Source organism: Heptranchias perlo, chromosome 25, assembly GCF_035084215.1.
Source record: "Heptranchias perlo isolate sHepPer1 chromosome 25, sHepPer1.hap1, whole genome shotgun sequence".
Taxonomy (NCBI): domain Eukaryota; kingdom Metazoa; phylum Chordata; class Chondrichthyes; order Hexanchiformes; family Hexanchidae; genus Heptranchias; species Heptranchias perlo.
In genome coordinates this window covers 21906843-21924391 of record NC_090349.1, presented here as the reverse complement: position 1 = coordinate 21924391, position 17549 = coordinate 21906843, and positions in this window count along the sequence as shown.

Genomic DNA, 17549 nt, shown 5'->3' with positions numbered 1-17549 from the left:
CCATAAAAGAGGCGGGAGCAGAGGCCGAGTACAAAGTGGCGGGAACAGAGCGAGGAACAAGGCCATAAAAGAGGTGGGAGCAGAGGCCAAGTACAGAGCGGCGGTGGGAACAGAGTGAGGAACGGGGGTTAAATCAAAAACAAAAAAAAATCAACGTGTGACGCCACAGGACAGCAGGTAAGAAATTGGCTGGTGAATATTACTGTTTTTTTTCTGCTCTCTAACTTACAGCTGGGGGGTTAAACCAAGAGCTGGGAAACTATAACTTGCTATTACTTTATTAAATTAATAACTTAAACTAGATAAACTAATTAGTTAATAAAACTAAAAATAATTGATTGAATATGAACGTTAAATATTTAAATAAATAAAACAAGGTTAGATAGGGATGGCAGGGATGGTGCGTGTCGTAACTGCAGCATGTGGGAGTTGGTGGAGAGCAGTGAGATCCCGAGCAACCACATCTGCAGTAAATGTCTGCAACTTGAGGAACTTCAGCTCAGAGTTGTTGAGCTGGAGTCCGAGCTGCAGACATTGCGATGCATCAGGGAGGGGGAGAGTTATCTGGACACTTTGATCCAGGAGGTTGTCACACCCCTTAGGTTAGATAGTATTTTCGAGTCGGTCAGTGGTCAGGGACATGAGGATGTGACTGCAAGTCAGGTAGGTATGGGGACCCAGGATGCAGTGATTGTCCAACAGGTATGAGGTACTTGCTACCTGAATGGATGAGAGCAAGCACTGCAGGGAGGATGGGCAAACTGACCCCGGCACTGTGGTACAGGAGGCCATTCAAGTGGGGGGAGTAAAAAGGAATGTGGTAGTGGTAGGGGATAGTATAGTCAGGAGGATAGACACTGTTCTGTGCAGCCGCGATCAGAGTCCCGAAGGCTGTGTTGCTTGCCCGGTGCCAGGATTAAGGATATCTCCTCGTGGCTGGAAAAGAACTTGGAGCATGAGGGGGAGGATCCAATTGTCATGGTCCATGTAGGAACCAATGACATAGGTAGAACTAGGAATGAGATTCTGCTGAGTGAGTTTGAGGAGCTAGGGTCTAAATTAATAAGCAGAATCTCAAAGGTAATAATCTCTTGATTACTACCTGAGCCACACACAAATTGGCATAGGGTCAAACAGATCAGAGGGTTAAATGCGTGGCTCAATGAGTGGTGTGGGAGACAGGGGTTTTGATTCATGGGGCACTGGCACCAGTACTGGGGAAAGAGGGAGCTGTTCCGTTGGGACGGGCTTCACTTAAACCGGGCTGGGATCAGGGTCCTGGCGAATCAAATAACTAGGGCTGTAGATAGGGCTTTAAACTAAAAAGATGGGGGATGGGTCAGGTGAGGGGAAATTTAGAAATCACAAGTGAAAAGTTAAGGCAATAGATCAGTGTAGTGATTTGGGTAAAGATAAGCATCAGTGAATAAGGTCAAAGCAGGGAAAAATAGTAAAAAGTTAAAATTAAAGGCACTTTTTTTGAATGCATGAGGCATTCGTGGCAAGATAGATGAATTCATTGCACAAATAGAGATAAATGGGTTTGATCTAATAACCATTACAGAGACGTGGTTGCAAAGTGACCAAGGTTGGGAACTAAATATTCCAGGGTACTTGATGTTTCAAAAAGACAGGCAGAATGGAAAAGGAGTGGGGGGGGGGGTGCTGGGGGGGGGGTGGGGGGGGGGTGTAGCCCTGATAATAAAGGATGACATAAAGACAGTAGTGAGAAAGGATCTTGGCTTGGAAGATCAGGAAGGAGAATCAGTATGGGTGGAGATAAGAAATAACAAGAGGCAGAAAACACTGGTGGGAGTAGTTTATAGGCCCCTTAACAGTAGCTATACTGTTGGACAGAGTATTAATCAAAAAATAATAGTAGTTTGTAACTAAGGTAATGCAATAATCGGGGGGCTGGGGGGGACTTTTATCTTCAAAGAGACTGGACAAATTAAATTGGCAAAGGTAGTTTGGAGAACAAGTTCTTGAAATACATTCAAGACTATTTCCTAGAGCAATACGTTGTGGAACCAACCAGGGAACAGGCTATTTTAGATCTTGTGTTGTGTAATGAGACAGGGTTAATTAGTAATCTCATAGTAAAGCATCCTCTAGGGAAGAGTGATCATAATATGATAGAATTTCATATTGAGTACGAGAGTGACATACTTAAGTCCGAAACTAGAGCCTTAAACTTAAGTAAAGCCAATTACATAGGTCTGAGGGGCAAAGGCAGATTGGAAAATTAGATTAAAAGATATGACGGTAGATAAGCAATAGCAAGCATTTAAAGAAATATTTCATAATTCTCAACGAACATACATTCATTGAGAAATAAAAACTCAAGGGGAAAAGTGATCCATCCATGGCTAACTAAAGAAGTTAAAAATTGTATTAGATTAAAAGAAGCGGCTTATAATGTTGCCAAGATGAGTAGTAAGCCTGAGGATTGGGAAAGTTTTAGAAACCAGTAAAGGATGATCAAAAAATTGATAAAGAGGGAGAAAATAGAATATGAGAGTAAACTAGCAAGGAATATAAAAACAGATTGTAAGACCTTCTACAAGTATGTAAAAAGGAAGAGAGTAGCGAAAGTATACGTGAGTCCCTTAGAGGCTGAGACAGGAGAAATTATAATGGGGAATAAGGAAATGGCAGAGATGTTAAACAAATATTTTGTATCTGTCTTCACAGTAGAAGACACAAAAAACATATCAGTAATAGTGGGGAACCATAAGGCTAATGAGTGTGAGGAACTTAAAGAAAAAGTACTGGAGAAATTATTGGGACTAAAAAGTTAACAAATCCCCTGGACCTGATGGCCGACATCCTAGGGTTCTAAAAGAGGTGGCTGCAGAGATAGTGGATACATTGGTTGTGATCTTCCAAAATTCCCTAGAATTTAGAATGGTCCCAGTGGATTGGAAGGTAGGAAATGGAACACTGCTATTCAAGAAAGGAGAGAGAGAGAAAACAGGGAACTACAGGCCAGTTAGCCTGACATCGGTCATTGGGAAAATGCTGGAATCTATTATTAAGGAAGTGGTAACAGGGCACTTAGAAAATCATAACGTGATTAGGTAGAGTCAGCATGGCTTTATGAAAGGGAAATTGTGTTTGACAAATCTATTAGATTTTTGAGAATGTAACTAGCAGGGTAGATAAAGGGGAACCAGTGGATGTAGTATATTTGGATATTCAAAAGGCATTCGATAAGGTGCCACGTAAAAGGTTGTTACATAAGATAAGGGCTGATGTGGTTGGGGGTAATATATTAACATGAATAGAGGACTGGTTAATGGACAGAAAACAGAGAGTAGGAATAAACAGGTCATTTTCAGGTTGGCAGGCTGTAACTAGTGGGGTGCTGCAAGGATCAGTGCTTGGGCCTCAGCTATTTACAATATATATTAATGACTTAGATGAAGGGACCAAGTGTAATGTATTCATGTTTGCTGACGATACAAAGCTAGGTGGGAAAGTAACTTGTGAGGAGGACACAAAGGGGTCGATTTTGCAATGGTGGCGCGTTGGCAGCAAGGGGGGTGAAGGTGAGCGTGGCAAACGCACTTGAACAAAACTTACCATTTCCGACACGATCGCATGTTGATTGCTGATGATTAACGTCCTCTCCGGGTTTCGCCTGATTAACAGGCTGGCTGCCGTCAGGAGCTGCAATGCAAGGTGGGGAGGAGAGAAAGAGAGAGAGCAAGACGTCATCCGGCGCTGGAATGGAAGACCTGGGTCGGGGGTGGGGGGGAGAGTGGAAGATCCGGGGGGAAAGTGGAAGATCGGGGTCGGGGGGTAGAGAGGAAGATCGAGGGGGAGAGTGGAAGACCGGGGTGGGGGTGGGGGGAGAGGAAGATCTAGGGTGGGGGGAGAGGGGAAGATCTGAGGGGGAGAGGGGAAGATCGGGAGGGAGAAAGAAAGATCGGGAGGACATCGGGGGTGGGGGTGAAGATGGGGACATTGGGAGAACATCAGGGGGTGAAGGGGGGACACAGGAGGACATCGCGGGAGGGGGTGTGAAGACGGTGAGATCGGAGAGGGAAACATCAGACATCGGAGCAAAGTTAGTTTCATTTTGTGTTTTAACTTCCTTCTATGGTGTTTTATTTAATTTATTTAGTTTCTTTTTCCCTGATCCAGCCCAGGTGGGAATCAGAAGCTTTGGGCAAGCCGCCCAGGTAAATTAAAAATCATTACAATCACTTAATCTGTCACAGGTAAAGTGCCTTAAGTACCTCAATGCAGTACATTTGGTTCTTTAACTGTCATCTTCCGGTGTCGGGTCGCCTGCACGCACACAGGTGGTCCCTGGGAAACTTGGAAGTTGGCGGGTTGCAGCCGGCTTCCGAACCCGAATGGGATCTCCGCGATTTTTGGAGCCCCCCCCCGCTCCCAATGCACCCGCAATTGCCCCTTAAAATTGAGCCCAAAAAGTCTGCAAAAGGATGTAGGCAGGTTAAATGTGTGGGCAAGAAGGTGGCAGATGGAGTATAATGTAGGGAAATGTGAGGTTATTCACTTTGGTAGGAAGAATAGAAAAACAGAATATTTTTTAAATGGTGAGAAACTATTGGGTGTCCTTGTACATGAAACACGGAAAGTTAACATGCGGGTACAGCAAGCAATTAGGAAGGTAAATGGTATGTTGGCCTTTATTGCAAGGGGGTTGGAGTACAGTAGTAATGAAATCTTGCTACAAATGTATAGGGCTCTTGTTGAGACCACACCTCGAGTACTGTGTACAGTTTTGGTCTCCTTACTAAGGAAGGATATACTTGCCTTAGAGACGCTTCAACAAAGGTTCACTAGATTGATTCCTGGGATGAGAGGTTTGTCCAATGATGAGAGATTGAGTAGAATGGACCTATACTCTCTGGAGTTTAGAAGAATGAGAGATGATCTCATTGAAACATATAAGATTCTGAGAGGGCTTGACAGGTTAGATGCTGAGAGGCTGTTTACTCGGCTGGAAAGTCTAGAACTAGGGGGCATAGTCTCAGGATAAGGGGCTGGCCATTTAAGACTGAGATGAGGAGGAATTTCTTCACTCAGAGAGTTGTGAATCTTTGGAATTCTCTACCCCAGAGGGCTGTGGATGCTCAGTTGTTGATTGGGATCGATAGATTTTTGGAATCTAAGGCAATCAAGGGATATGGGGATCAGGCAGGAAAGTGGAGTTGAGGTTGAAGATCAGCCATGATCTTATGGAATGGCGGAGCAGGCTCGAGGGGCCATTTGGCCTGTACTCCTGCTCCTGTTTCTTATGTAGGAGGACGCAAAGAGGCTGTAAAGCGACATAGACAGGTTAAGTGTTGGGCGAGAAGGTGGCAGATGGAGTATGATATGGGGAATTGTGAAATTATTCACTTTGGTAGGAAGAATAGAAAAGCAGAATTTTTTTAAATGGTGAGAGACTAAGAAATGTTGGTATTCAGAGAGGTTTGGGTATCCTTGTACACGAAACACAGAAAGTTAATATCCAGGTATAGTAAGCAATTAGGAAGGCAAATGGTATGTTAGCCTTTATTGCAAGGGGGTTGGAGTATAAAAGTAAGGAGGTCTTGCTGCAATTATATAGGGCTCTGATGAGACCACACCTGGAGTACTGTGTACAGTTTCAGTCTCCTTATCTAGGGAAGGATACACTTTCCTTAGCGGGGGTGCAGCAAAGGTTCACTAGATTGATTCCTGGGATGAGCGGGTTGTCCTATGAGGAGAGATTGAGTAGAATGGGCCTATGTTCTCTGGAGTTTAGAAGAATGAGAGATGATCTAATTGAATTGCATAAAATTCTTAGCATGCTTGACAGGGTAGATCCTGAGATGCTGTTTCCCCTGGCTGGAGAGTTTAGAACTAGGGGGCATAGTCTCAAGTTAAAGGGTCGGCCATTTAGGACTGAGATGAGGAAAAATTTCTCCACTCAAAGGGTTGTGAATCTTTGGAATTCTCTACCCTGTGGATGCTCAGTCGTTGAGTTTATTCAAGGCTGAGATTGATAGATTTTTGGACACTAAGGGAATCGAGGGATATGGGGATCGGGCGGGAAAGTTGAGTTGAGGTCGCAGACCAGCCATGATCTTATTGAATGGCGGAGCAGGCTCAAGGGGCCATATGGCCTACTCCTGCTCCTATTTCTTTTGTTCTTATGTTCTTATGTCCCACAAAGAGTAATGAGATAAATGAGCAGTTAATCTGTTTTAGTAATGCTGATTGAAGAATAAATGTTGGTAGGGCACCAGGACAATTCTCCTGCGCTTCTTCAAATATTGCTATGAGATCTTTTATGGCCACTTGAGAGGGTGGCCAGAGCATCGGTTTAACATTTCATCCAAAAGACAGTGCAGTACTCCCTCAGTACTGCATTGAAATGTCAATCTAGATTATGTATTCTCTGGAGTGGGAATTTGAACCTAAAACCTTCTAACTCAGAGGCAAGAATGCTACAGTTGAGCCAAAGCTGACACCAGGATGAGGTTATTTAACCAAACATGGATGACATTTTTTTTAACCATCTTGCACTCGGATTGGGACTTCTCATTTTACACTTGTTTGGCTGATTGTCAGATTGGGGCAGAAATCCTCCTTGATGTACTGCAACTAGATGGAATAACAACGAAAATGAAGATGGGGCAAAATAAAAAATAAAAATTGGACTGAAAAGAACAAAAAGAAATAAAGTATAATGAATGGAATGATATAACTTGTCAGACCCCATCAATCTACCCAGGAGTCACAGTATTCAGCTCCTTCAGAAAAAAGAATCTCCACAGATTTTTATAACATAACAGGCATGGGAATGTTATAATATTGTTTATTTTTTAAAACTATGATGCAGCAAAGAGCTTCTATATAGCGATCTATATAATGAAAAAACAGTATTAACAGATTTAGCTAGTTTTATATATTTTTGTGTTCATAAAATGCAGTCAACTTTATCCAGAACAAATCATTTTTCCACGTATTTTAGAATTGTAATAGACTAAGTTAGGTGTGAGTGATTAATAATTAGGTTGTACACCAAAGTTCATATTGGTGTGAAAATCATAATCTTTCACATTATTGCTGGAAACATTTGTGTAATGCAATAACTTTAAAAGTAATTGCAAATTTGAGAAATAAAAGTTAAAAAGAATAATTATCTTTAGTTGAAACCAATTAATGGGGATGTGCTTAATATCTGCATATATTTATAGGGGACATTATCCTCAGACACCAATTTATTCCCAGTGTATTTGAATCACAGTTAATATAGTTCAGTTAGCAGGTTTCAACAGGATCCCATAGATAAAAGATAGGGGACAGGTGGGAGAGCATGAGGTCTTTAACGTAGAAAAAGATAGATTAAACCTGGACACTTTGGATTGAAGAATAAAAAATAAATGTGAATTGAATGACCTTCAACTGAATTCATATATTAGGGTGTATATATATTTTTCATCGAGTTCACTAGATTAATACAGTGTTTAGCTAAAGATTTCATATTATTAAATATTTTTTAAAAATAATCCATTTCCAGTGTTTAGGGATATGTAAAGAAAATGTGCAAGAAATGAAGATGTGAAATTTTGTAGGTCAAAGGTTTTATATAATCATATCAACCTTATTTGAATATTTGGATTCTACATAAATGCACTGGAGGTCTGGGTTTCAACCCCAGCCTGTCATTCTTTTGAATTGCTTTGAGATAAATGGATAATTTAGGAGTTCAGATGATGTAAGAGAAAAGTTGGGGCAATTTATAACTTTATTCTTAACTCTGATTACACCCTCAAGATAACTCTTTTTTTACAAAATATATATTGGCCCAGAATTTGGTAGTGTGGGACATCTCGCGGCGTGTCCCATTCGTTAGATTTTCTTCCTCACCCTTCAGCTCGACAATTTATTTCGCCGCAAATTGCTGGAAGTGCGAGCTGATAACGGCGAGGGCAATGGGCCATCTGGGACCTTGGTGAACGACGGGATAAACAACCGTTAACCAAAGAAATTTAAGGATAAAGAAAGAAACAGAGGAATGACGGAGAAGGATATAGGGTGAGATTTAAATCAGGTACAGAAGGAGAAATAAAAATAGTGAAATAAAGATTGGATTAAGATATAAAGAAAAAAAGAGACAGAAGGAAAAGTAAGAAAAAAAATTTTAAAATTAAAAACGTGAAACTTTAAAAACCTCTAACAACAATTTACTACCTGCAGGAATGAGACTCCACAGTTTCAGTTGTTCCCTTTCTGGGCCGAAGAGGTTGTGTGTCATTGCAGGAACATAAATCTCATTATTAAAAGGGTCTTTACGCTGTTAAGTAGCAGCCCTAACTTTCTGCGACAAGTTTAATTGGCAATTAATGCGCAAATGCAGCAATTTCTTGAAACGCACGGGGAGGTTGAGGGCGAGCTGCCGTTTTCGCGAGGCTAATGGCGGAGCGGCGCAAATTGTCCAGCAACTTGTGGCGATTCGCAACTCATGGGGTATCTCATCCTCACCTCAAATTGCTAGATAACTTACACACTAATAATGGTGAGTGCTATTAAACTTGTTATTTTCCCAGCAAATTCTGGGCCCCAATTTTAACATTATTCACATTTTGTATTCAGTTTGAGGTCTATCATTATTTTGCCAAGTGCTTCTTGGCACCCATTTCAGCTATCAGTGCACTCCACGTCCTTGATGTGTGATGACAAGATGATTAATGGTCATGATATAATTATCGCAAATGTAATCAAGAAATAATCTGCAATTGATTACTGTGAAATTCCATGTCCAGCATGTATTATATTACACTTCTGGAAAATGGAGGATTTACATGACAGATAGTTTTGAATATACAAGCACTATCTCAGAGATGAAGAAGTGTAAATTTTGAAAACAATTAGCACTCAAAAGTGAAACATAAAAGTTGGTAACATTGAACTGAGAAAGTACAATACTATATTTTTTATAAAAACAATTTAATTTAGGAGTTAAAGTAACATTTTTTTGCAAATATTTTAGCAATGTTAGCTACTGAGATCCAAATGCAGTAATGGTCAGTAATATGGCTGAATGCATTTGGCTGAGCTTGTAAAATTTTGAAGATTAAAGGAAGACTCTGGTGCAATAACTTTCCAATCAAACTTACTGAAGAGGTCGGCAGTTATATCTGAAGCACCTCAGTGAAACTTGTCAAGAAGAGCTAAAGGATGGACCATTGACTGAAGCAATAAGGTAGCCAGGTAAAAATCAGAAATCAATACTTGTAAGTTCAGAAAAATATTGTCAAATATTAACTCTAATTATTGGCATATTCAAGATTCTTATGGACAGAGAATAATGTAATGGATGCCTCTACAGACTATGCTATTATTATGGTGCAGAAATTCCAGGAAATTATGGTGTGAGTGACTTATACCATTACGTACGCCATGCCATAATTTGCTGGAACTTTTGCGCTGCTCCACAGAGACCCTCACTGAAAAAGTTGAAAAGCTAATTATTATAATTCTGTCCTCCATTAAAATCAATGACGTTTGCAAATTTGATGCACTTAAGCAAGTCTTCACATTGCTGCCACTTAGACTGAAAAATAATGGTGCTGCTGACCTGGCAGCAGCGTGATTTATGTGTTTATTCAAGATGGTCACTTATAAAGCCTCATTATTCACACTTGGTGCACTATTCTCATAAATCAAATTCAAAACAGTATGAGATATTTCTGAGAGACTCCATAAGGCGCTAAATAAATGTAAGTCTTTGTAGCTATAAATTTTATAATCAACAACCCCACATGTATTTAAAATCGATAAGTCATAACGTAGGCAAAGGTTAAATTATACATCTGGAGAACATGAAGAAAACATACCCTTGGTAAAATAATGTATCAGCTGCAATTAGAAACTGAAGTTAGCTGCATTCACTTTTTAGGTTTGTTCAGTTTGGAATGTTTTCGGCGCTTTCAGAATTTTGATTAAACGTCAACAATATATGGGGAACTGAAAATGAGGTTTTATCATGAGCAGGAAAGTCGACAACCACAAGTGACTGGCTACATTTCACAGAGACTGGTCTCGCTGTCAGTTGAGCATTTTCTAGTTAAAATTTAAGTCTCGTGAAGCAAGCGGATTTTATATCAGAATGTCATGTCATAACTGCAAAAAGGTGCCCAGTGGATATTATGTTAACAAATAAAATAATTTATGACATGAAAGTCCTCTTGGTGCCATGTAAAACATTTATAGGTGAGAATGACAGCAATCGCTGCATTTATAGTAATGTTTCCTTTTAAAAATACATAGGGCCAGAAATTGCTGCAATGGCAGATCTCACGGCGGACAATATTAATTGGACTTTTTATGCTTACCATTGGCATCGTTTGTTGCCAATATCACCATTGCAGCGAATTCCGAGCCAATATCTAAGTATCATTCAATTCCGAATTACAACGAATTGCAATTTTCAATTATTATCCTTCACATTTATTACCAGTTAATATATGCATATGAACTTGTATAAGTACACACAATGCAAAATATAATAGTGCTATGTAAATGGTATGTGTGTATGTGATGATTACGTGTAAATGTAAGTATGAACGATGTGAAACATAACAGTGCTATGCACTTTTTGTGCACGTGGTGTGTATATGTATCAAAAATCTTGTGCGTGCATGCACTTCCTGTTGTGTAACCCTCATTCCTGCAACTTCACTTTTTTGCCTTCACACTTTGTTGTTTAGCTTAAAGTAAAACAGCAGCAAATCTGAACTGAAGAGGTAGGAATGTTTCAATCAAAAGTTAGGAAAATGGCTAGAAAACAACAATAAGAAACAACTAAAGACTAAATGGCCAGTCAGGAGAATCTGCCAATAAAAGAAAGGAGAAGATGAGCCAATCAAGTCCCTCAAAATATTTTTTTCTCAGTAACAGAAATTTCTAATTTCCAATATAAAATTTATAACATGAAAAATATATTAAAAATATGTCTTGCGTACTATATAATGTAAAGGTCACCCATTTAAACAAATGTAAACAATTTTACAACACCAAGTTATAGTCCAGCAATTTTATTTTAAATTCACAAGCTTTCGGAGGCTTCCTCCTTCGTCAGGTGAACGATGTGAAAATGAAATCCTCGAAATGAAATCGCATTTATAATTCACAGAACAATGCTTGGTGATTACAGACAGTTTTTTCAACTGCCCATTGCCAAGGCAATCAGTGTGCAGACAGACAGGTGTTTCCTGCCAGGTCTCAGAATATACAAATCACCAAAAAAAACAACAAACAAAAAAAACAGAGATAGAGAGGTAGAAACATAGAAAAGACAGCAACTGACCCGTTATATTAAAAACAGATAACATTTGTTCGCTGGTGGGGTAACGTGTAGCGTGACATGAACCCAAGATCCCGGTTGAGGCCGTCCTCATGGGTGCGGAACTTGGCTATCAATTTCTGCTCGACGATTTTGCGTTGTCGTGTGTCTCGAAGGCCGCCTTGGAGTACGCTTACCCGAAGGTCGGTGGATGAATGTCCATGACTGCTGAAGTGTTCCCCGACTGGGAGGGAACCCTCCTGTTTGGCGATTGTTGCGCAGTGTCCGTTCATCCGTTGTCGCAGCATCTGCATGGTCTCGCCAATGTACCATGCTCTGGGGCATCCTTTCCTGCAACGTATGAGGTAGACAACGTTGGCCAAGTCACAGGAGTATGAACCATGCACCTGGTGGGTGGTGTCCTCTCGTGTGATGGTGGTATCTGTGTCGATGATCTGGCATGTCTTGCAGAGGTTACCGTGGCAGGGTTGTGTGGTGTCGTGGACGCTGTTCTCTTGAAAGCTAGGTAATTTGCTGCGAACGATGGTCTGTTTGAGGTTGGGTGGCTGTTTAAAGGCGAGTAGTGGAGGTGTGGGGATGGCCATAGCGAGGTGTTTGTCCTCATTGATGACATGTTGAAGGCTGCGGAGAACATGGCGTAGTTTCTCCGCTCCGGGGAAGTACTGGACGACAAAGGGTACTCTGTTGGTTGCGTCCCGTGTTAGTCTCCTGAGGAGGTCTATGCGATTTTTTGCTGTGGCCCGTCGGAACTGTCGATCGATGAGTCGAGCGTCATATCCCGTTCTTACTAGGGCGTCTTTCAGCGTCTGTAGGTGTCCATCGCGTTCCTCCTGGTCTGAGTAGACCCTGTGTATTCGCAGGGCCTGTCCATAGGGGATGGCCTCTTTGACGTGGTTAGGGTGGAAGCTGGAAAAGTGGAGCATCGTGAGGTTGTCCGTGGGCTTGCGGTGGAGTGAGGTGCTGAGGTGCCCGTCCTTGATGGAGATTCGTGTGTCCAAGAAAGAAACTGATTCTGAGGAGTAGTCCATGGTGAGCTTGATGGTGGGATGGAACTTGTTGATGTTATCGTGTAGTCTCTTTAGTGATTCCTTGCCGTGGGTCCATAGAAAGAAAATGTCGTCGATGTATCTGGTGTATAGTGTTGGTTGGAGGTCTTGTGCAGTGAAGAAGTCCCGCTCGAACTTGTGCATGAAAATGTTGGCGTATTGGGGTGCGAATTTGGTCCCCATGGCTGTTCCGTGTGTTTGGGTAAAGAACTGGTTATCGAAGGTGAAGACATTGTGATCCAGGATGAAGCGGATGAGTTGTAGGATGGCGTCCGGAGATTGGCTGTTGTTGGTGTTGAGTATTGATGCTGTCGCAGCGATGCCGTCATCGGGAGGGATACTGGTGTATAGTGCCGAGACGTCCATCGTGGTGAGAAGTGTTCCTGGTTCAACTGGTCCGTGGGTACTGAGTTTTTGTAGGAAGTCTGTAGTGTCGCGACAGAAGCTGGGGGTTTCCTGTACGATGGGTTTCAGGATGCCCTCGATGTATCCAGAGAGGTTCTCACACAGGGTTCCGTTGCCTGATACGATAGGACGTCCGGGTGTGTTGGCTTTGTGTATCTTTGGGAGGCAGTAGAAGTCTCCCACGCGGGGAGTACGTGGGATGAGAGTGCGTAGGATGCTTTGAAGGTTTTAAACAAAGAAAGACTTGCATTTATATAGCACCTTTCACAGCCTCAGGATGTCCCAAAGTGCTTTACAGCCAATGAGTACTTTTGAAGTGTAGTCACCATTGTGATGTAGCAAAACTCAGCAGCCAATTTGAACACAGCAAGGTCCCACAAACAGCAATGTGATAAATGATCAGAAAATCTGTTTTTAGGTGTTGATTGAGGGATAAATATTGGCCAGGACATTGGGGGAGAACTCCTCTGCTCGTCTTCAAAATAGTGCCATTGGATCTTTTACATCCACCTGAGATGGCCGACAGAGCCTCGGTTTAACGTCTCATCTGAAAGACGGCACCTCCGACAGTGCAGCACTCCCTCAGTACTGCATTGGAGTGTCAGCCTTGATTTTGTGCTCAAGTTCCTGGAGTGGGACTTGAGCCCACAACCTTCTGACTCAGTTTATATCATATTTACACTCTATTTACAGGAGTTCATACTTAGATGTATACTAGCCATATATTATCATACAGTGCTACATCTGTATTTTGTACACATGTACACATTTAAAGAAAGAAAGAACTTGCATTTATATATCACCTTTCATGACCTCAGGACATCCCAAAGCACTTTACAGCCAATGAAGTACTTTTGAAGTGTAGCCATCATTGTAATGTAGGAAATGTATAAAAATGTACACACAGCAAATATGGTCTCTCACATCTTAAAGTTGAGTCAATTTAGTGGGAAAAAAATTATATCATAATGCACTCCCACCTCAGAATGTTACATATTTCTGCCACAAGATTTGTTTTTCACCATTATTTTACCATTTTGGAATCCTAAGCATCAACAGTTTGGAAGGATATATTTAGCATTGACAATTAAAGGAGACTAGACTTTGTTGAAATACTCCTGTTAATTACTCCGTTGATGTTGTACCCTCTATTATCTTTATCCAGCTCCCAGTGTTAGGGGTTACTATGTTCTCCAGTGGAGGGTGATATATTTTAAAAAATAAGAGTCAATAACTCTGTCTCATGAGCAAATCCATCATCAATGGGAACAGAAAACCCAAACAGCATGGGCTCGATTTTACCAGCGGGTTTCGTGTGCGTTTCCAGCGGGGGGGCCCCGAAAATCCCGATATCCAGGCACGTGACCGGATCTCGCCACGATCCCGCCCACTTCCGGGTTCCCCGATGACATGCGGGGGTGCGAGCGCAGCCCCCGTTGGTGGGAATCCCGCAGGCAATTAAAGCCAGCGGGATGCCACTTGAGTGTATTTATTTTGCTTGTTCAGGTCATTAACTGACCTGATTAAGGGACTGTGTGTGATTTTGGAGAAACATGGGACTGTTTCACACACTGGGGGAAACAGTCTGAGTTGAACTGGACATGTTGCAGCCGTCAGCCTGTGGCAGCTGCAAAGGTCCATTTGACAGGTGGGGGGGGGAGACCCTCACCCATTGCAGGAGGCCGCTCTGTCACTTGGGACAAAGTGTGGCCTCCACCACCCCCCTCCTGACGGTCAAAGTCACCAACCTGCACACTCACCCCGGGGTCCGGAGACATGTGCCTACCTTGCGGACCCCCTCAGATGTACATATTGCGGATGGGGGCCGCCATAGCTGCAGTCATGACCTCCTCGGAGGGCGCACAACATCGCCAGCCTCGCCATCCACGCCGTCCACCTCTGACACGTGGAGCTCCACAACAGAGTGCTGTGACACATCCACCTGTACAGCAGGAGGGAGGGCTACCGCAGAGAGAGACGCGTCGCAGAGGGCACTACCCTCGCCACAGGGTCCACAGACCGAGGCGCAGCTCCCCGGACCTCTCTGAGCAGCAGTGCACACGGAGGCGCAGATTCACTCGACATGTAGTCGTGGACATCTGCAGCCTCTTTCATGCCGAGCTGCTCCTGGCTGGCCCCAGCACCATCTGCTTACCTGTCGCTGCCAAAGTCACCACTGCCCTCCACAACTTCTCCTCCGCATCCTTCCAGGGTGCAGCCGGGTACACCGCCGATGTCTCTCAGTCGTCTGCGCGGAAGAGCCCTGCAAATACACCTGCACCTACTCTGCAGTAACACAATGGGTGGCATCAGTGGTGGGTCCTCATAGTGATACCCAGGAGCGGGCATTATTGCACAAAACAGACAGGATTCGCGGAGACATGGCAGTGGTGGTGCCAATACAATGTGTGATGTGAGTTGTTCTGAAATTCAATATAGGTAACACCCATGACAAACCCTCAAACACCTTTGTGCATCCCCTTCATGCTCACGACACGTTTGCCTTACGCTGCCTACTGCACATATGTGATGCATGCCCTGTGGCTGCAGCACAGGTGGTGGCAGGTTGAGTGAGGCTGGCCGTGAGGGAGATGCACGAGAGGGTGCGTATGGGATAGAGCCATGAGATTGGGTTGCGTGTACTCGCGAGGTGAGTAGGTGGAGGTAAGATGAGGATGGGGTTTGAGTGGGTATGAGGGGTGATGTGACAGAGTGGTGTTGGTGGTGCCGAAGGAGATGTGGGGTGGGGGCAGTGTTGTGGCAGACGGAGTGTAGGGGAAAGACTACGTGTTCTCACTGTGGCTGACCTACTGCGGTCATTGGAGCGCCTCCTGCACTGTATGCAGGTGGGCGATATGTTGGTGGTGCAGGTGACCTCCTCTGCCACCTCGAGCCAGGCCTTCTTGGTGGCAGAGGCAGGCCGCTTCCTCCCGCCCGCCGGGTGGAAGAGCTCTGTCCTCCCTCTCCTCCTCACCCCATCTGATGATACCTGGGGTGAGGCATCATTAAACTGGGAGCAGCCTTCCCCCTGGGCTGCTCCATGCTGTAATGTGTTCTATTGGTTGCAGCATCTGTCAGTGGAGGACTGCCCCTTTAACTGGAGAGCCTCCAGCTGACAGATCGTAATGCGCATGCGCAGCCCGCCCGACGCGCAGACCAGCAGCGCGGAGCCCGGAAGAGCAGGTAAGTGATTCCAATTAGTGGATTGCCTGCTACGATCACGCGGGCAACCCACTAATTTCACCGAGCGTGTTGACCACGCTCCCGAAACCCAACCCGCCGGAAACCCGCAGGCCTGGTAAAATCGGGCCCCATAGATCGGTTCCTCACTAATATCATGTCTATAATCTCCTTAAAGAACTCCAAAACACCATCTCAAAACTCAGCTCCAGGGTACTTTCAAAAGCAGTACATTAAGGCAACATGCTCTCCACATCTGCTAATATGTAACGATGATGTCTGACTGTTTTGTTTGCGATAATTGAAGTGTTACAGAACCTGGGGGCAATTTGTATCTGCCTTCCTTTCATTCAACTACGAACAGAGATGGAGTCTGTTGCCCGCTCCACCTCCTGCTGTTCCTTCTGATGTAAATCATTCTTCAGGAGAAATAGTTATTTTTCTTGAATTTTGAATAATAGATGCTACAAAAGTCAAGACTACCATATTTGTGTTTTGGTTATTAACTAGACAGATCTCAGTTGGAATGGTTAGGCATTTTATACACATTTATTTTCCGTTCATGAGATAAAAAGAGAAACTACAAAAGCTGAAAATCTGAAATTAAAATAGAAATGTTTTTGAGTAAGACTTTCTTCAGGACTGATGAGGGTTCAATTTGAAACAATAATCTTTCACCCTGCTGTCCATTTTCAGCACTTTTTGTTTTTAACTTTCTCTTCATTGTAGATATTTTTGTCTTTAATACTTTTATCATCAAATATGTACCCCCAGATTATCGCAGAACTGAAAAACCAGCACTCTGTGGAAACAGAGGGAAATTGTCATTCTATATTAAAAAAATACTGACAGAGATAACTGTCCGGTGATGATTTAAAGCAAAATCACTTCACTTCCTGTCAGCTGCATATTGGATTATACATAAATGCCAAAACTGAGAGGCTGCCTTGTTGGCATTGAATTTTGCTAGATGTGAGGCCAGTTCAGAGAATTAGGGTTACAGTGTTATAATCAGAGTCTCACAGTTTCAGCCCCATGGTCTCATACTGTACTGGACCCTCCCACACATGGGCCAGCACATTACAAACTAAAGGAACAAAATATTTACAAGTAAATGGAAAATGAACCATCAATGAATTTGACAAATATTGATTTAATAAATATTTGGGAAGACATTATTTTCCTCTTTTAAAACAAAAGTTTAATAATGCTCTTTGTTTTGTAAATTTTAATAATTGGTTGTGACAGAGATGAAGCATTTTTGTCTAAGACTTAGCATGGTATTAGTTTCTTTAATTCCGCCATGATATAAAAGGGGTTGATAAAGTTGTTCACTCAGAGCAAAACTAACCCTGCTTAACTCAATACAATTATTGATAATAATTGATCGATTTGTTTAAGACAGAGGTGTTGTTTTGAAATGAACAGACAATTATTTATTTGGTCTCTTTTCATTTTTTTGAAGGTATATTTCAGCCTGTGTTTTCCAAATTGGAGAGTCTGTTTGAAACCTTTGAAGAGAGATATTCCGGCCGGATAGTTTGCGTAGGTAGTAAGAAAAGGAAAAGAACCACTACATCAGAATATTACTTATCATAGTTTAG